The sequence below is a fragment of the Cherax quadricarinatus genome, chromosome 2 (assembly GCF_038502225.1).
Source record: "Cherax quadricarinatus isolate ZL_2023a chromosome 2, ASM3850222v1, whole genome shotgun sequence".
Classification (NCBI taxonomy): Eukaryota; Metazoa; Arthropoda; class Malacostraca; order Decapoda; family Parastacidae; genus Cherax; species Cherax quadricarinatus.
In genome coordinates this window covers 81,414,083-81,420,082 of record NC_091293.1, presented here as the reverse complement: position 1 = coordinate 81,420,082, position 6,000 = coordinate 81,414,083, and the positions used below count along the sequence as shown (strand labels likewise).

Below are 6,000 nucleotides of genomic sequence, written 5' to 3'. Positions count from 1 at the left end.
CAAAAGCCTTCGACAAGAAGTGTGACCATGGCGTAATATCGCACAAAATGCGTGCTACAAAGGAATAACAGGAAAAAGTCAGGTCCGATGGATCTATAATTTCCATCACTAACAGAAGCACAGGAAGGTAGTCGTCCAAGACAGAGTAAAGTCCGAGGCAGCTACGGTGGAAAACTCCTGTTCCTACAAGGCGCAGTCACTCGCTCCCCATCTTGTTCCTCATCCATTATATCGACATAGGAACAAGGATGTCAATTACAGCACCGTGTCTTCCTTTGCAGATGACACCCAGAATCTGCATGACCAGTGTCTTCCATTTGCGAACACTGCTAATCGCTCCAGGCAGACATCAAGCCAAATCTTTCAAGTGGGGCTGCAAGGAGAAAAATAATGAAGAAGTTCAACGATGAAATTTTCAATTACTCCAGATATAGTACATAGAAACGGTTAAAATCTTCGTATCAGAGTACCAAAACCGAAACAAATTCTGGTTGCAAAATGAGGAGCGAAACACCAGCCGCAAATCAAAAGACCATAGGGGTGGTAGTCATGTCGGAAGGATCCTCACCTTCAAGGACCATAACGTTGTATCGCAATCTGCATCTAGATGAGGTAGCCCAAGGATGGATAATGGAACCTTCAAAACTAGGGAGGAGCCAAGCCCATGTGTGTACCTCTTCAGGTCTGCCTTGTTCTCATCTGAAGGCTGGAGGAATATTGCTGCACACTAACCAGCGCCTTTCAGGTTTCAGGCAGGTGAAATTGTGAAACCTAGAAAATGTGTACAAGAAGTTTCACGGCTTTAGCCTTGCATAAGCGGAGGATAAACATACCTCAAGTTGTGGGAGGCGGCTTGAGGTTCCTAAAGCCTGTATTCCCTGGATGGGTGCCAGGAGGAGAAGATACATGATTGTATATACCTGGAAAATCCTAGAGGGACTAGTGTAACCCGAACTTGCACTGAAAATCCACCCACTGCAGAAAACCAAAAGACTTGGCAGAACGGATGCACCATCCCCCAATGCTGAAAAGCCAGGGGGTGTCACTGTGCGTTAGGGAGACCATACAATAAGGTGTCAGGGGCTGAGACTGATTCGCTGCCTCCCAGCACAGACCCCTGGCAGTCTTCAAGCTGGCACTGGACAAGCACCTAAAGTCAGTTCCGGATCAGCCGGGCTGTGGCTCGTATGTTGGTTTGCGTGCAGCCAGCAGCAACAGCCTGGTTGATCAGGCTCTGATCCACCAGGAGGCCTGGTCTCAGACCGGGCCGCGGGGGCGTTGACCCCCTGAACTCTCTCCAGGTAAACTCCAGGTAAACTCACGGGAGGTGCCGTGACGCCTGTGAGAAATTCTTGATCCAAGAAACTGGTGTTGCCTCCTTTTCCTAAATCGAACCCTTATCGACTTAGCGCTCAGTTTTGAGTGCAATAATGATCTCATATTTCAAGGAGATAACTTGCCAGGAATAACAAAATTCCACTTAATGAAAAAATAGTTTGCCCAGACCCGGGATCGAACCGGGGACCTTTAGATCTTCAGTCTAACGCTCTCCCAACTGAGCTATCTAGGCTTATGTGACAACTTGATAGTCACTTGTCACAAGCCGAAGCAGCTGTCCCCTAAATTTGTTTTATTTGGTTAAGTAAGTAAGCAAGTAAGTTTATTCAGGTATAATAAAGTTTTTACTGTGATTTGAAGAAATTTGATATTCACCAGACTAGGAAGACCCTGACAGTTAGTTTAGTTCAACATCTTTATCATGCACACCATACCCATCTTGTGGGTGGTAGTTAAAAGATTACAGAGGTACATAATGGGTCCAGGGACTGGATCCTAAAATTATGATAGCTGAACAAGTTACGAAGGTAATGAACTCCAGGTAGATCTGGTCAAAATCATGAACAAGTTACAAGGCAATGAATCATCTACTCGTCTATACATGGTTACAATAATGAACAAATTACAAAATAATGAGCCATTCACAAGTCCACACCCGGTCACAACTGTAATGAGTTATTAGTGCAAATATTAACTGGGTCACACACAAGCACGCGAGCGGGGCCAGGAGATATGAATCGACCCCTGCAACCACGTACAGGTGTGTACATATAGGGGAGCACAAATACGAGCAAACACACACGAGCTACAAGTGGACAGAGTAGCAGGAATAGGATGGGAAAAAACAAACTACAAAAAGGGGGACTACACAGGCATGAGGAACTTCCTACAAGACGTTCAATGGGAAAGAGAAATGGCAGGAAAATTAGTAAAAGAAATGATGGACTATGTGACAGCAAAATGCAAAGAGGCATTGGATAGGTTTGTTCCCAAGGGAAACAGAAATAGTGGGAAGGCCAGAACGAGTCTTGGGGTTACCCGAAGGTGTAGGGAGGCAAAAACTACGTGTACTGATTAGTTAGTTTAATATCTTTATTATGCACCTCATACCCATCCTGTGGGTGGTAGTTACACCATACCCATCCTGTGGGTGGTAGTCACACCATACCCATCCTGTGGGTGGTAGTCACACCATACCCATCCTGTGGGTGGTAGTTACACCATACCCATCCTGTGGGTGGTAGTCACACCATACCCATCCTGTGGGTGGTAGTCACACCATACCCATCCTGTGGGTGGTAGTCACACCAATGGAAATAAGTCACTCTGTCTGACTTTTTTGGGTTATCCTAGGTTCTCTACACATATGCTGCTATGTATGATAATTCTATGTAACTGTATTTGTGTATACCTGAATGAACTTACTTACTTACTTACTTACCCATCCTGTGGGTGGTAGTCACACCATACCCATCCTGTGGGTGGTTACCTGGAGGTTATTCCGGGGATCAACGCCCCCGCGGCCCGGTCCATGACCAGGCCTCCCGATGGATCAGGGCCTGATCAACTAGGCTGTTACTGCTGGCCGCACGCAGTCCAACGTACGAGCCACAGCCCGGCTGATCCGGCACTGACTTTAGGTATCTGTCCAGCTTTCTCTTGAAGGCAGCCAGGGGCTTATTGGCAATTCCCCTAATGCTTGATGGGAGGCTGTTGAACAGTTTTGGGCCCCGGACACTTATGGTGTTTTCTCTTAGTGTACCAATGGCGTCCCTACTTTTTATTGGGGGCATTTTGCATCGCCTGCCCAGTCTTTTACTTTCGTAGGGAGTGATTTCTGTGTGCAGATTTGGGACCATTCCTTCCAAGATTTTCCAAGTGTAGATTATGATATATCTCTCCCTCCTGCGTTCCAACGAGTACAAATCAAGTGCTTCCAAGCGTTCCCAGTAGTTAAGGTGCTTGACAGAACTTATACGTGCAGTAAAGGATGTCTGTACACTCTCTAGATGTGCGATTTCACCTGCTTTGAATGGAGATGTTAATGTACAGCAGTATTCCAGCCTGGAGACAACAAGTGATTTGAAAAGGATCATCATTGGCTTGGCATCTCTCGTTTTGAAAGTTCTCATTATCCATCCTATCATTTTCTTTGCACGTGCGATCGTGGCACTGTTGTGATCCTGTAGGTGGTAGTCACACCATACCCATCCTGTGGGTGGTAGTCACACCATACCCATCCTGTGGGTGGTAGTCAAAAGATTGCAGAGGCACATAATGGGCCCAGGGACTGGACCCCAAAGTTATGATAGCTGAACTAGTTTACTAGAGAATGGAAAAGGTACAGAAGACAAAGGACCCAGGAAAACAAAGAGATCGGCCAAAGAGCCAGAAACAAATATGCACAGATAAGAAGGGAGGCTCAGCGACAATACGAAAATGACATAGCATCGAAAGTTAAGTCTGACCCGAAGCTGTTGTATAGCCACATCAGGAGGAAAACAACAGTCAAGGACCAGGTAATCAGACTGAGGAAGGAAGGAGGGGAGTTCACAAGAAACGACCAAGAGGTATGTGAGGAGCTCAACACACGATTTAAAGAAGTATTTGCAGTGGAAACTGGTAGGACTCCAGGAAATCCGAACAGGGAGGTACACCAACAAGTGCTGGATGAGGTACACATAACCGAGGAGGAGGTGAAAAAGCTACTATGTGAACTTGATACCTCAAAGGGGGTGGAACAAGACATCTCTCCATGGGTCCTTAGAGAGGGAGCATAGATGCTGTGTGTGCCACTAACAAAGATTTTCAACACATCCAATGAAACTGGGCAACTCCCTGAGGTATGAAAGATGGCAAATGTAGTCCCAATTTTTAAAACAGGAGACAGACACGAGGCATTAAACTACAGACCTGTGTCACTAACATGTATAGTATGCAAAGTCATGGAAAAGATCATCAGGAGGAGAGTGGTGGAGCACCTGGAAAGAAACAAGTGTATAATCGACAGCCAGCACGGTTTCAGGGAAGGAAAATTCTGTGTCACAAACCTACTGGAGTTTTATGACAAGGTGACAGAAGTAAGACAAGAGAGGGGGGGGTGGATAGACTGCATTTTCTTGGACTGCAAGAAGGCCTTCGACACAGTTCCTCACAAGAGGTTACTGCAAAAGCTAGAGGATCAGGCACACATAACAGGAAAGGCATTGCAATGGATCAGAGAATACCTGACAGGGAGGCAACAACGAGTCATGGTACGTGACGAGGTGTCAGAGTGGGCGCCTGTGACAAGCGGGGTTCCACAGGGGTCAGTCCTAAGACCTGTGCTGTTTTTCGTATATGTGAATGACATAACAGAAGGGATAGACTCAGAAGTGTCCTTGTTTGTAGATGACATGAAGCTAATAAAGAGAATTAAATCGGTCGAGGATCAGGCAGGACTACAAAGCGACCTGGACAGGCTACAAGCCTGGTCCAGCAACTGGCTCCTTGAATTTAACTCTGCCAAATGCAAAGTCATGATGATCGGGGAAGGGCAAAGAAGACCGCAGACACAGTACAGTCTAGGTGGCCATAGACTGCAAACCTCATTTAAGGAAAAGGACCTTGGCGTAAGTATAACACCGAGTACATCTCCTCAATCAGATAACTGCTGCAGCGTATGGGCATCTGGCAAACCTAAGGATAGCATTCCGATACCTCAGTAAGGAATCGTTCAAGACTCTGTACACCATTTACATCGGCCCATACTGGAGTATGCAGCACCAGTTTGGAATCCACACCTGGTCAAGCACATCAAGAAATTAGTGAAAGTGCAAAGGTTTGCAACAAGACTAGTCCCAGAGCTTAGGGGACTGTCCTACGAAGAAAGGTTAAGGGAAATTGGCCTGGCGACACTGGAGGACAGGAGGGTCAGGGGAGACATGATAACGACATATAAAATACTGCGCTGAATAGACAAGGTGGACAAAGACAGGATGTTCCAGAGATTGGACACAGACACAAGGGGTCACAATTGGAAGTTGAAGACTCAGATGAATCAAAGGGATGTTAGGAAGTATTTCTTCAGTCATATTGTTGTCAGCAGTGGAATAGCTTAGAAAGTGACGTAGTGGAGGCGGGAACCATACATAGTTTTAAGACGAGGTTTGATAAAGCTCATGGAGCAGGGAGAGGGAGGACCCAGTAGCAATCAGTGAAGAGGCGGGGCCAGGAGCTATGAATCGACCCCTGCAACCACAAATAGGTGAGTACACGAAGTGTCCCTGTTCGCAGATGATGTGAAGTTGATGAGAAGAATTTAATCAGACGAGGACCAGGAAAACTACGAAGGGATCTGGACAGGCTGCAGGCCTGGTCCAGCAATTGGCTGCTGAAGTTCAACTCCACCAAGTGAAAAGCCATGAAGATTGGGGAAGAGCAAAGAAGACCGCAGACGGAGAACAGTCTGGGGGGGCCAGAGACTACAAACCTCACTCAAGGAAAAGGATCTGGGGTGAGTATAAGAGAACATGTAGACCAGTGTGAATTACAGCTGGATATACTGAATGTTGAAGACAGAGTAAAACAGCTAAAGTTAAATCAAGTTTATAAAATTGCTCACAGAGTCCAGAATATCTTGCTGCCAAGTTTGTCAAGGGTGGGAACCAAAACAAGTACAGT

The 6,000-nt window shown here is 46.2% G+C and overlaps 1 non-coding gene across 1 annotated transcript; it reads right to left on the bottom strand.

Annotated features, from left to right (window-relative positions):
- Positions 1 to 1,497: 1,497 nt before the first annotated feature.
- TRNAF-GAA (transfer RNA phenylalanine (anticodon GAA)) lies at positions 1,498 to 1,570 on the bottom strand. The gene has a single exon. It is a non-coding gene; the product is annotated as a tRNA-Phe (tRNA).
- Between the last annotated feature and the right edge of the window lie 4,430 nt (positions 1,571 to 6,000).